The sequence below is a fragment of the Hibiscus syriacus genome, unplaced genomic scaffold (assembly GCF_006381635.1).
Source record: "Hibiscus syriacus cultivar Baekdansim isolate YM2019G1 unplaced genomic scaffold, ASM638163v2 tig00111410_pilon, whole genome shotgun sequence".
Lineage (NCBI taxonomy): Eukaryota > Viridiplantae > Streptophyta > Magnoliopsida > Malvales > Malvaceae > Hibiscus > Hibiscus syriacus.
Window position 1 is genome coordinate 19,882 of NW_024063087.1, and position 14,639 is coordinate 34,520.

At 35.9% G+C, this 14,639-nt stretch overlaps 1 pseudogene; it reads left to right on the forward strand.

Annotated features, from left to right (window-relative positions):
- Nucleotides 1-1,460: 1,460 nt before the first annotated feature.
- LOC120162905 lies at nt 1,461-14,129 on the forward strand (annotated as a pseudogene).
- Nucleotides 14,130-14,639: the final 510 nt, after the last annotated feature.

A 14,639-nucleotide genomic window follows, 5' to 3' on the forward strand; every position in this document is an offset into this window, starting at 1 on the left:
GGTATGGTTTAAAGCTGTTACAGAATCAATAGGGTCGGTGGTTGTTGGAGAGGTTGGAAGATGTATGGCCTTCAGTAAGGTGGTGATCGCATGGACCACTGTGCGTCCTTCAGCCGAGATGGTGGTCGCATGGACCACCTTGCGTCCTTCAATGGCTACACGAAGACGCATCCTTTTCCATGCATCAATGGGTTGGTCACATGTACCATCCGACGACTCCTCCCTTTTTTGTTGAAGATGTATTGCCGTCGTTGTGTCAATGGGTTGGTCGCGTGGACCACCATGCAACTCCCACATCTACTATAGTAAATACCCCATTCGAGCAAATAATTTCTGGCCCGTATTATCTCAAGAATTTTTTTCCATGCATTATCTCAAAAAATTTACCATAATAAACCTCTAAAATTTTAAAATTTTTTAAAAAAATTCTCATATGATATCGTTGACATATTAACTACTATAAAGTTAACTATTATATTAATATAATAACGATAAAAATTATTAAGAAAACCCAATTAGAATGTACATAATAATGTTTTCGAATATTGGAAGGCTTTTTAACTCAAATTTTACAATAGTCATGAGATATGAGTTTCCGGTAGAAAAAATAATGTTTTAGATAGTATTATACAGAAAATGTTAAAAAATGTTAACATTTTCAGTAACATATTTCTTTTAACCGTATATTAAAACTGTCGTACCTTAGACATTCCGTGAGATATTTATCCTTTATTTTGAAAGCAAGAAAAGGGTAAAGAAAGATATTTGTGGTTCATTAAATAATTTCCATCAAATAAATAATGTCATTTTCAAAAAAAGGGTAAAGTATACAAAATGGTCCTCAATCATATAGTACTATTTTATTAAGTCATTTGACTATTAAAAGTTATAAAATAGTCTCTTGACTATAGAACAATATTTTGTTGAATCCCTCGACTATTAAAAGTGACAAAATGATTATCCGATTATTCATATGTTCAAAACTCGTTTTTTTCTATTAAAAAATTAACGTTCGTATGAGCTGAAAGTTAACTTACTGACTAAGATATAATAAAATCATATTTTTAATGATGGCTATTGTCATCGTTGATACTTTTAAGCGTTGACTCGACGACATAATGTTTTAAGTAATACTTTGACGACATAATGTTTTAAGCAGTACTTTGATGACATAATGTCAATGGAGAATCAATCTACAAAAAATAACTTAATCGATTATGATATCAAATTTTATCATGTCTCAAACAAATTTACGTCTAACTTATAAAACCATAAAATTTTTAACGAAAAAAAATTTAATCAAGAGACTCAATAAAATATTATACTATAATCAAAAACTATTTTATAATTTTTAAAAATCAAAGAAATTTAACAAAATAAATATAGTATAATTGGAGGACATGTGTGTAGGTATATTATTACAAAGTAGCAACCCCCCCCCCCCCTCGTTTCTGTGCAACTCTAAAAACCCTAACATAACCCCTTTTCCCTTACCCTTTTCGTCAAAGCCCTCTTCTATACTGTTAGAAGCAACAGATTCTCTCATAAACGAAAATATGATGAACACCGTCTTAAAACGCGCAACTTCCGCCCAAGCTCTGCTTCAACACTTCCACTCAACTGCAACAACAGCTATAGATGCTGAAACTCGTTTTATTAACATATTCAAACCCTTCTCAGGTTTTTCGGGGTCTGCAACGAAGGGGTTCCACACCAAATCTGGGCCGTTGAATTTCAGGGCATCCACGAGCTTGCAGGCGGAGTCTGCCGTCGAGGATTATGTTGAAGAGAAGGGAAGTGATGGGCTTGAGATCTCTAGTCTGGGGATTGCTCCCGAAATTGTTTCTTCTCTGAAGAAAAATGGTATCACCAAATTATTTCCAGTCCAGGTAAAATTACATATGCATTTATATGTTATATATAGACTTTGATTTAGGCTCTTACCTTTTAATGATTTTTTTTAAAAAGTAATTTCTCTCTTTATTTTCATTGTAGAGAGCGGTGTTGGAACCAGCAATGCAGGGAAGGGATATGATTGGAAGGGCTAAGACAGTAATGTAGAAAGGCAAAACACTTGCCTTTGGGATTCCTATCATGGATAAAATCATTCGATACAATGCTCAACATGGGTTTGTTGATTTTCCCCCATTATCTTATTGTTAAGTTATTCTACATGTGTTTTCTTCTTTAAATTACGAAATGAAAGGGTTTGTTTTTTTTTAATTCTGAAATGAAAACGAAAAAAGTTGCACATTGAAATGCATAATTTTGCTTTTATTATGAATGATTAAACTATTTTCTATTTGTTCTATGCTTCAGCTATTTGCTCATTTTTAACCAAATGGTGATAATATGACAGTGATACTACAACAGTGTTGCTTTTTAATGTTTGCTTTTAGCAACTATTGAGGAAGCAAAAGGTTAATATAGCAAGTCAACAACCAAAGAGACCTTATTGGTTTATATTTTGATTCTTTTTGTTCTGTAAAAAACAAAAATGGTGGTTGGTTATGGGCAATTTTTATTATCATTTTAATTGGGTGTGTTGTTTTGTGTTAAATATGCAGACGTGGTAGAAATCCCTTGTGCTTGGTTTTGGCACCAACAAGGGAACTTGCTAAACAAGTTGAGAAGGAATTTCATGAGTCTGCCCCCAACTTGGATAAAATTTTTGTTTATGGGGGTACACCCATTTCCAAACAAACGAGACAACTTGACTATAGTGTTGATATAGCTGTTGGTACACCTGGCTGCATTACTGATCTGCTTAAGAGAGGTGCTCTAAACTCAACAGAGTTTCAATTCCTTGTTCTTGATGAAGCTGATCAGATGCTTCAAGTTGGATTTGCTGATGATGTTGAAACCATACTGGAGAGGCTGCCTGCAAATCGTCGAAGCATGATGTTTTCGGCAACATTGCCTAATTGGATTAGAAGCCTTACCCAAAAGCACTTAAAAAACCCATTAACTATTGATCTGGTTAGTTTGTATATCCTCTTGCACCATTCTGCTATGATTATGGATATGATTTCTTACTTCTAGTTATTGGTTCATCCCTATATTTGTTTTTCGCAACTCTTTTCCTATTGAGTTGGTGCTGCATTGATCATGTGCTGTATACGTATGGAACTTTTGTCATTGTAATCCATATCCAGTGCTTATATTTTGGTTATTTAAAACATTCATCTAATTAAGGATAAATTCTGTTTTATTTTCTCTTTTTAGAATAATGAAGATAAGCTCTGAAAGAGGGCAAGACACATACACCTAGCACCACTTATTTCTTGTGGCTTATGTGCACCTGCAGGTTGGAGAAAATGATCAAAAGTTAGCAGAAGGAATATCTTTGTATTCGATTGCAGCAGATACGCATGGGAAAGCATCAATTCTTGGTCCTCTAATTATAGTAAGGGTCATGTTCTTGGGTCAGTTTGTTTTCCTGCTTGGCTTTTTTACTGTTTGTTTTTCTTTTCATTTTAATTTCAGTTTTGTACCCATTTCAAATGTGTTATTGTTTTCCCCCTCAATTGTCACTGCTTTCATCATCAAATTCCTTTTTAGGAGCATGCGAAAGGAGGAAACTGTATTGTTTTCACTCAAACAAAGCGTGATGCTGATCGGCTGGCACGTGCCATGTCTAGAAACTTTAGATGTGAGGCTCTGCATGGCGATATCTCTCAAACTCAGAGGGAAGCAACTCTCTCAGGATTCCGAAATTGGCATTTTAATATTTTAGTTGCTACTGATGTTGCTGCTCGTGGCCTTGATATACCTAGTGTTGACCTGGTTAGCTTTACATATTACTCTCCACTGCTTCTATGCATTTTTAGCTGGTTTTGTTAGAAAATATTGTTTTCTTAGTTGATCATAAATTTTAATTTAATATTTTAATCTTGTGATGTTATACATGTCTTGTTTGATGTTTTCTTAGTCATGGTACTAATTCAAGGAAAATATACTTATGGCTTTGTCTGTTCAATTTGACATCCTAGAAGAATCTGTTATGATCTGTGACGTGTGAATTTCCTATCCACTGTTGCAAAATTTTATCTTATGGTTTAATGTTGTTGGCTTCAATATTCTGCCTTTTCTGTTTGAATTGCTTCGTCACCTATTATTCAGGCCATTTTGGAGTAGTGGGCCATAGTTTTTAATTGTTAAAACAATACAAATGATGCAGGAATCTTCTTAAAATTTATGTTTGTTGAAATAAAGGAATTTGTGAAAGAAATAAAACCGCACTGTATTTTTTTGCAGAACTGGTTATTACTAATGATGAATTTTCTCGGTATTATTAAATTTTGGAATCTATCATTATTTTATGTGCAAGTGTTTGTATATGCACACATCATTTTGAATAAGGTTTCTGCATGAGTTGATATCGTGGATTCAAAAACTGCAGTGAAGTATTACTATTGTTCCTCCTTCAATCTTCAGTTTAGCATCTAAGGCTGCATTTTCTCACAAGCTTATGAATTTGATCCTTGATACTCAGTAATTCATTTAGTGATTGTCTGAGCTCTTTTCAAAGCCACTAATATGTTCTCCTCACTCTACTTCTAAACCTTATGTGATCAGTTTGTTTTCTTACATAGGTAATACATTATGAGATTCCAAACACATCTGAAACTTTTCTCCATCGAACGGGCCGAACTGGTCTTACTGGTAGGAAAGGAAGTGGAATTCTTATCCGCACTCAAGAGCAGAGTAGGGCTGTTAGGGTTATTGAACGAGAAGTAGGGTGCCGATTTTCTGAGGTAATATCTTGTATCCCTTTTGATGTGAATGTTTATTTTCCCTTTTCTTTCTGGGGGAGGAAGTTTAATATCTTTTACAACGTTGATGCTATATTGAGGATTTAGAACATTAGGAATATGGAAGTTAAAGAATTTTTAGAAGATAAAAGTGAAAGTTTTTAGTGTGGCTGGCAAAAGTCAGGTTTCGACATTGATACTCTTTTAGCCTCTTGGAACTGGAACTGGAACTGGCTAAAACATTATAAGCTATTTCACCCGTTTATCTTATGTAATTGAAACTAGTTTTTATCTGGTTTTGTTGTCACTCTTTACTGGTTTGGGATTACTAATTATCCTTTGAGCCAAAAACCTAACAGTTATTGTTCAAACTGGCAGGTTTTGATTTGTAAAGCACTTGTTTTCAATTTCAGGCTAAATTTCTATTACCAACTCTCAAGTAGTCAAACTTCAAATATTTTTCACATGTCATTTTTTTTGTTCAAGTCTCAAATTTTCAATATAATTAAAGATTGGTGGTATAAGATTCTGTCTTAGTTTCTTAGGAAATGATAATGAGTTCCTACAGCATTGATTTAGGTGATATATGGTCTTGTCATAGTCGGGGGAGAAGGACGAGGGGAAGGAAGAGAAAGCGATCGAGGAGGTGAAGAAGGAATTGGGGGAAATGCAAAACAAGGGTTAGGGATTGCTGAAGGATTGGGGATTATTACCTGAAGTAGTAAATTGCACGTGAGGAGCACAAGGTTCAGTAACCATCAGCCTTTGAAGACCCAGCAACGGTGTAGCCCATTTGATCAGCCCAATGTTAAGATGCAGTAACAAAAATCAATTAGAATTAGTGCCAGCTGGCTTATTAGATTCCATAGTACTATTGTATAAAAATAATGTACCTGAAAGGGGGGAGTATGCTTGAATTAATGAATGAATTTCTGAATTCTTAAATCTTTCTGCTTTTCTTCTGCAATCTTCCTTCTTGTTTTTCGAATTCCTTCCTTGCATTCATCACAAATTGGTATCTCAGAGCCAAAATTTTCCAGGCAAATCGTGATTGGAATGCCAAAGAAAAATCAAAGTATGACTGAAACACCAGAAATTTCAGCATTACAGAAACAATTGGAGGAGTTATCAAATTTGGTCAAGCAATCTCAGGATGACACAAAAATTCCTAAATGGTGGGAGAATCAAGAAAATCGACTTTCTGCATTGGAATCCAGGATGGCCACTAATCAAGGGTATGTGGAAGAATTATTAAAGATTTTAACTGGTAGAAATGGAGAGCAGAACCAGTCTGATAATGAGCAGGTACAGTTCCCTAATGCTTCTAAAACAGAGGGAAAACAAACTGTAAAAGTCACAGTGCTTAATGATAAGACTAGGTTTACTTATAAACCGGATGAACCTGGAATTCTAAGATCCAAACCAGGGGATTTACCTAGTTTTAAGAATGATATAAACGCAGGAGAAAACAGTGCAGTCAGAAATAATATAGTTAGTTTGGAAATGGATAGAAGAGGCAATGGAGGTTCTTCTAATACTACAGGGTTAATGTGGCATAGACCCAAGATCGAGCTGCCTTTTTTTGAAGGAAATAATCCTAGAGGATGGATACAAAAATGCCTCAAGTATTTTTCTTTATGTAATATTGCAGAGGAACAAAAGGTGGAGGTGGCTACAATGTTTTTAATGGGGAAGGCAGAAATATGGTTCGATGGGTATATTATGCAGAAGCATCATGTGACATGGCATGAATTTGAGGCAGATCTTTGTCATAGATTCTGTGATAGGTCCTTTGCTGACATAGTTGAGGAATTATCAAAGTTAGTGCAGAAGGGATCAGTGGAGGAGTACCAGGACAAGTTTGAGGAATTACAGCCTCATATGCTGTTACAGAATCCTACTCTGGGTGAGGAGTTTTTTGTCTCTCTTTTTATTAGTGGGCTAAGAGAAGATATTAAGCACAAAGTTAAGGCTTTGGAACCAAAAACACTTTCTGAAGCTTGCAGACAAGCCAAATTGTATGAGCTTTCTGTGGAATATGAGAATAAAAGAGGGAGAGCAATTTTTAAAAACCCACCCTACCCAAACCCAGTACCTATTGCTAAACCTAATTTACCACTTCCACAGCAGAAAAGTTCAGCTAGTATGCCTCCAAAACAGAACCTATTGGATTACAGGAGACAGAACAATCTATGTTTTAAGTGTGGAGAGAAGTTCTCTCCAGGGCATCAATGTAAGACAAAACAATTGAATATGATGATTGAAGAAGAACCTGTTCTATCCACAGAAACTTTACCAAATCAGTCAGATCAGGAAGTGCTACAACAAGAGGAGAGCCTAAAAATTTCTATGAATGCTATCACTGGGTGTATTGGTCATAATACACTCAGAATTCAAGGCACTATTTTAGGCAGACCACTGAACATATTAATTGACAGTGGTAGCACCCACAGTTTCTTAACACCTCAGTGGGCTGATGCAGGGATTCAGATGACTACACCATATCCTTTAGCTATTACAGTGGCTAATGGACAGCAGCTTTACAGTGCAGCCAGGTGTAACAGGGTGGAATGGCAAATGCAGGGACATTCTTTTATTTATGATTTTAGACTTCTTCAATTGGGGGGAAGTGATATGGTCCTAGGTGTTGATTGGATGAAGTTATTCAGCCCTATCTTGATGGACTTTAACAAACTGACACTCAGTTTTGTACATCAAGATGAACAGATTGTCATACATGGACAACAACCCTCAAGTTTTTTGCAACAGATTTCAGGAGCTACACTATTGAAGATGACAGTTTCAAATTCTGCTCTATTGGGATATGCTGTTTTACTGACTATGGCAGAAAGTTCAAGGCCTATTCCTACAGCTATTCAACCATTATTGGAGAAGTACAGTTCTATTTTTGTTGAGCCTAAGGGTCTTCCACCTACAAGAACCCATGATCATGCTATCACCTTAAAGCCTGATTCTATGCCTGTTAATTTAAGGCCTTACAGATTCCCTCATAACCAAAAAGCTGAAGTGGAAAAACAGATTGCTACTATGTTGTCTTCTTCTATTATACAACCTAGCAAAAGTCCTTTTGCTTCTCCATGTCTTCTAATTAAAAAGAAGGATGGTACATGGAGGTTCTGTGTTGATTATAGACAATTGAACAGTATGACAATTAAGGATAAATTTCCTATTCCTGTTGTTGAAGATTTATTGGATGAGCTACATGGGGCTGTCTATTTTTCAAAGATTGATCTAAGGTCTGGTTACTGGCAGATCAGAATCAAGGAGGGGGACATTTATAAAACAGCATTCAGAACTCATCAGGGCCATTATGAATTTAAGGTAATGCCCTTTGGTTTAACTAATGCTCCTGCAACATTTCAGGCTTTGATGAATGAATTATTTAGTTCATTCCTTAGGAAGTTTGTTTTGGTGTTTTTTGATGATATATTAGTTTACAGTAGCTCTATAACAGATCATGTTCTGCATTTAAAATTGGTTTTGGATATTTTGCAAAGTAATCAGTTATTTGCAAAGATGTCTAAGTGTTTCTTTGGCCAGACCCAAGTAGAATACTTGGGACATATTATTTCAGCTGCTGGGGTTGCTACTGATCCTAGTAAGGTCGAAGCAATGAGAAATTGGCCCTTGCCTAAATCCTTAAAATCATTGAGAGGATTTTTGGGATTGACAGGCTATTATAGAAGATTTATCAGAAATTATGCTGCTATTAGTAAACTTTTGACTCAGTTGCTAAAGAAGGACTGTTTTAAGTGGAACAGTGCAGCTTTGACTGCTTTTGAAGAGCTTAAGAAAACTATGTGTCTTGCACATGTTCTAACCCTACCAGACTTTACTAAAAGTTTTTATTTGGAAACTGATGCCAGCTCTGGAGGCATAGGGGCTGTTTTATCTCAAGATGGCAGACCTATAACATTTCTAAGTAAAGCTCTCAGTCCAAGACATGCTGCTCTATCTATTTATGAGAGGGAATACCTTGCTATTTTATTAGCAGTTTCCAAATGGAGACACTATTTGGAAAGCAAGCCTTTTATCATCAAAACTGATCATGAACCTCTAAAATACTTATTGGAGCAGAAACTAACTACTGTTATTCAGGAAAAAGGGCTTGCTTTATCCAGACAATGGGAAGATCAGGGTCAATGTCTTGCTATGGGAACTACCCTAATCATTCCTACTTGGGTTCAAGATGTGGAGGACAGTTACAAAGAGGATTTATTGGCTACTGAGTGGATTTCCATTCTAACTGTGAATCCTACTGCTGATCCTAAGTGGAAGTTTTCCAAAGGAATTCTCAGATTTCAAGACAGGGTTTATATTGGTACTAATGGTTCTCTTAGATTACAGATTCTTAAAACTCTACATGACTCACCTCATGGAGGTCATTCAGGAGTTCAGGCCACCTATCAAAGAATTAGAAGTTATTTTTACTGGCCTAAGCTTCAGGCTATGGTGGCTAATTATGTTAGAGCTTGTACAGTATGCCAGCAAACTAAAGTGGAGCATGTTGCTAAGCCTGGTCTACTTCAACCATTACCTATTCCTCAACAGGCTTGGGAGGTAATCACTATGGATTTTATAGAGGGCTTACCTACTTTGAAGAAGAATTGTATATTGGTGGTGGTTGACAAGTTCACCAAGTACAGTTATTTTTTGGCTCTATCACATCCTTATACGGCTACTGAGGTTGCTAAGATGTATTTAGACAATATTTATAAGCTTCATGGCCAGCCTAAAGTGGCCATTTCAGACAGGGATAAAACTTTCACTAGTCTCTTTTGGAGAGAACTAATGAAGCAGCTGGGTACTAAGACCCTATTCAGTACTGCTTATCACCCAGAGACTGATGGACAAACTGAAAGGGTGAATCAGTGTCTTGAACAATATTTAAGGGGTCTGTGTTTTTTTCAACCAAAGCAGTGGGCTAAATGGTTGTCACATGCAGAGTGGTGGTATAATACCACCTATCATACAACCCTAAAATTAACACCATTTCAAGTCTTATATGGCTACCTACCCCCTACAATGGTGTGGCAAACAGATTCATCAGTGCAATCTGTTAGTGACCTAATGCAGACTAGAGAGGATATTCGAAGGCTAGTCAAGTTACAATTAGAAAATGCAGCTAATAGAATGAAACAAAAAGCTGATAAGAAGAGATCTGAGAGAACTTTTACAGTGGGAGAAGCAGTGTACCTGAAATTACAGCCCTATCGCCAAACATCATTGGCTATGCGCAAAAACCTAAAGTTAGCAGCACGATTCTATGGCCCTTATAAAATTACAGAAAAGATTGGTGAGTTTGCTTACTGTTTGGAATTACCAGAGACATCCAAATTACATCCGGTTTTCCACGTGAGCCTTTTGAAGAAGCATATTGGCGAATCAACAACTTTTTCTACAAAACCTCCTGAAATGAATGAGGAAGGTCAGATTAGAATTGAGCCTTCTTAGATCAGGGGAAGACGGATAGTCAACAGGAACCAAAAACCTGTGACTCAACTGTTGGTGCGATGGACGAACCTGGACGAATCCTGTGATACTTGGGAGGACTATACCGTTCTTCGGGGACAGTTTCCCAACTTTGATCCTTGGGGACAAGGATCTGCTCCAGCGCCGGGTATTGTCATGGTCGGGGGAGAAGGACGAGGGGAAGGAAGAGAAAGCGATCGAGGAGGTGAAGAAGGAATTGGGGGAAATGCAAAACAAGGGTTAGGGATTGCTGAAGGATTGGGGATTATTACCTGAAGTAGTAAATTGCACGTGAGGAGCACAAGGTTCAGTAACCATCAGCCTTTGAAGACCCAGCAACGGTGTAGCCCATTTGATCAACCCAATGTTAAGATGCAGTAACAGAAATCAATTAGAATTAGTGCCAGCTGGCTTATTAGATTCCATAGTACTATTGTATAAAAATAATGTACCTGAAAGGGGGGAGTATGCTTGAATTAATGAATGAATTTCTGAATTCTTAAATCTTTCTGCTTCTCTTCTGCAATCTTCCTTCTTTTTTTTCGAATTCCTTCCTTGCATTCATCACAGATCTCTTCTTGAATTTGTTGAGAATGGCACGTTAATTAAATTTTCCTAAAATTGAAATTAAACAAGTATCTATAAGATCACCATTAACCAAACCCTAGTTTCTTTCCACCAATTAGACCCACCAATCCCCATTTGAAAAACAAAATCACCATTAAATGTAAAGAAGAGTAAAAATTACCATAGAAAAGAAGAAAATCTTGAACTACCCTTTTAACCTGGACCTTCCTAACTGGTTTAAATTGTCCGGCTTTTAATGATAATAGAATGGCATCATAAAGTCCAAGAATATTAAGAATGAAAAAAATTCAATTTTGCATGTAAAGCATTATAGCATACCTGATGTACATAAAGGGGGAAAAAGATGAGCTACTATTGTAACACCAAAACATCTAATTCTAAATGAGTACTAGTTCATGAGAAACCTCTTAACATGAAAAGTTTTTTTATTCAATCCTTACCCCTTAAATAATTAAACCAAGTAATGCATAAAAAATTGATTGCAAAAGGGAAAACGTCTCCTGTGCCAATTGCAATTAATTAACGTTGAGAACATATCATAATTCTTATAAATAAATGACCTCTTGGTAAGTAATTGTGCCTGAAAGATATACATGAAGTTGACATGGATTGCTATTAGGGGTGAGCAAAACTTGACTCCAATTGAAAAATTGTTTTTATTCAATCTCGAGTTATTTGAATCAACTCGAATTACGGAGTCGATTTTCGAGTTCGAGTTGAGTTGAAATTTGAAAATTTTGAGTCACTCAAAAAACCAAAAAATTAATCGAGTATTTTGACAGTTTTGAGATTTAGTCCCGGATTTCCTTATTCCTTCAATTCCTCCTTCATTTAAGTCTATTTCTTATCAAATTTGAACTATATGCTCTTAAACCATCGTAGAAAACCTATGACTATGTACTTTCAATTCCTCTTTTTGATAGCAAGTTTTCTATTTTTCAACTTAGTCCCTCAACTTTGCGTGATTTCCTTATTTCTTCAATTCGTCATTCATTTTAAGTCTGTTTTGACCAAACTTGAACCACTATAGAATACCTATGTAACTCCCATTCCTATTTTTTACTAAAATCTACTTTTTTAATTTATAGTCCATTAACTTTACATTTTACTCAATTTGGTCTTTTGAATGTAATTGTTTGCAAATTCTTTCTTCGCATCTATTCATTGACTCTTTTATACTTCCATTAATACTTTACCCTCAAAATACCTTCTTTGAAATATAATATTGTAAATATATTTTACAATTTTAGATTATATTTGGTATATTAAATAACATTATAATGGGAAAAGAATATGAAGAAATATGTATATATATATATATATATCTTATATGATTGGAAAAAGTCAAAAAATTGAAACCAATCCATACCATAATACTATAAATAATTACAATTAAATTTGTATAGAAACTTGAACAACTTGACTCGAAAATTTTTCAACTTAATTTTGAGTTATAAAATATGACTCGTCAACTTGAATAACTCAAAATTTTTTGACTCGACTCGATTAAATACTCACCACTAATTGCTATGTTATTTTATGTTTTCATGGATAACTTGTAGGCTGATTACCCTTGGTTTTTTGTAGCTTCCTAGTATTGAGGTTGATGGTGGGAGCACTATCATGTTTGATGATATTGGTGCCGGTGGTCGATTTGGGTCATTTGGAGTTACAAGAGATCGTGGATTTGGTGATATAGGTTTTGGTCGATCTGGTCGGCAAGGGGAATATGGATTTGGCCGTTCTGGAGGCAATAGGAGTCCTGGATTTGGTCATAGTGGTGGTCGGTTTTCTGATGAGATGGGTGGTTATGGAGGACGCTTTGGTTCTAATAACCGGTCTGGAAGTTTTGGTGGTTCCTCATTCGGTCTTCCGAGTGGATTTGGGGAATTGGGTAAATCAGATGGTTCTAGCGGCTTTGGCAGCTTTGGTTCTGGCCGTTCTGGCAGATTTGGTGACAATAGTTCAGTCCATAGTAGTGGGAGCCATGGTGATTCTTGGTCTAGTCATTTTAGCAGCTTTGGGGGCTCTGATGTTGATGTTGATAATGATCAGAGCACTGGAAGAACATCCTTCTAAATTCCTTTGAGGCAAGCATGATAAGGCAAACACCACACGTAGCTCTTACTTTCTGTTTCTCTTGCCACCTCTTGCGCCTTTTTTACTTGTGATTGGCGAGTTACTTTATTTTTTTGCAATATTGACTGGTAAAGCCTAATTTTCTATGCATTCTTGATACTTATCATTTTTCTCTTAGATCTGTTTGGAATTAGTTTTCTGTGGTAAAACCTTCTAAATTGTAGTGGATTAGATTAAATGTGAATATGATCACTAGAGATACCATTTTTTCTTCTGTTTTTTTTTCTTCTTTTGTAGAAGTGGAAAACTGCCACTGTATAGAATGTTAAGTGTGCATGCTACAAGTCTCATGAAAACTTGTAGCTTGTGGATGAGCTTGCAATATTAACATGTTTACCAAATATGTTTGGCTGATAATATTGGAAAAAACTAATTCCTTATTTGGCTGACACTTGATTTCAAGAAAATAAATGGTTTCATTGATAAGAACGCAAACCAAGACAAATGCCTTGTTGATTTTAGTTATTCATTTTGCTTGTATTGGAGTTGGACTGTGTTTTCCTTTGGGGTTTTGCTTATGATTTGATGGTGGGTAATGTGTCCTCTTTTCTTTGTGAGTATGGTGTGGTCAGAGGAAGAGATGGTTGGCACTGGTGGAAGCTGGAGGTGAGCTTTGGTGTCAGGTCACTGAGTTGGACAATGTAAAAGAAATGTGCTGTTGGGATTGGGGAAGGAGGGGAAGGTCTAAGATCAGGTTTCTAAAACAGTGGCTGTTTCATTTTTTTTTAATTTTTTTTTATTTGCTTCAGAGAAGGACTGCTAAAAGTTGTTTACCTTCATTATTTTTCCGTGACTTCCAAAAACCAAGCTTTGGAATATGCACCAAATGACTACCCCAAGAGTAATTTTTGATGAATGGAGTGTATAAGTTTTTGTATGATTTGTTTTCCTTTTAAGGTCATTGCTTGCTCTATTACCATTAATTTCTGTTTACATAAACCTGATTCTTCCATCAAGCTGCTAACAAGTGCTTAGTCCATTTGCTAGGATGTTATCAACAGGCTGTTGGTGGTGTTTGTTTTCATTTTGCATTTATTTTGGAATGGCAGTGAAGAAGGCAGCAATTCCGGTGAACTCTTCCGGTGGGAAACAGATTCCAATTCCCATTCCTCTCCTGGTAGGACTCAAGTCTACTAATATGTATATTGGTTGGTCAAATGGGAATGTTTAATGATGACTATTGATATTGAAATTGATTATATGTTGAAGGCAAAAAAGAACAAAATATAATTAATCATGGGAAAGTTGAATGGTCTCCGGTTCTGATTTCTCTAATTTTTTTTTAAGAATACCACTTCTACTCGTATTGAATAGAACATGTTGAGGTAAACCTTCTTCATGCAAAACCTGCTCGATTTAGATAGGGAGAATCGTACGGTTTTATGAAACCATGTATATATGGCTCGAATACGTAGTCAATCATATTTTTGATAGGAGCAGTTGACAATTGAATCCAATTTTTTCCATTATTTTTTAAATTCGTAACATTGAATTTCAAATTCGTAACTCGATTTTTGAATTCGCAATAGGTTTTAGTTTCGCAACACAAATGTTTTAGGTATATAATTACGCAGCAGTAGCAACTCATAATCTAAATCCTTAAATTGCAACTCATTTCATCTCCATCTATCACTCTTTCTGGCGACATCCGTTCTTATAGCCAAC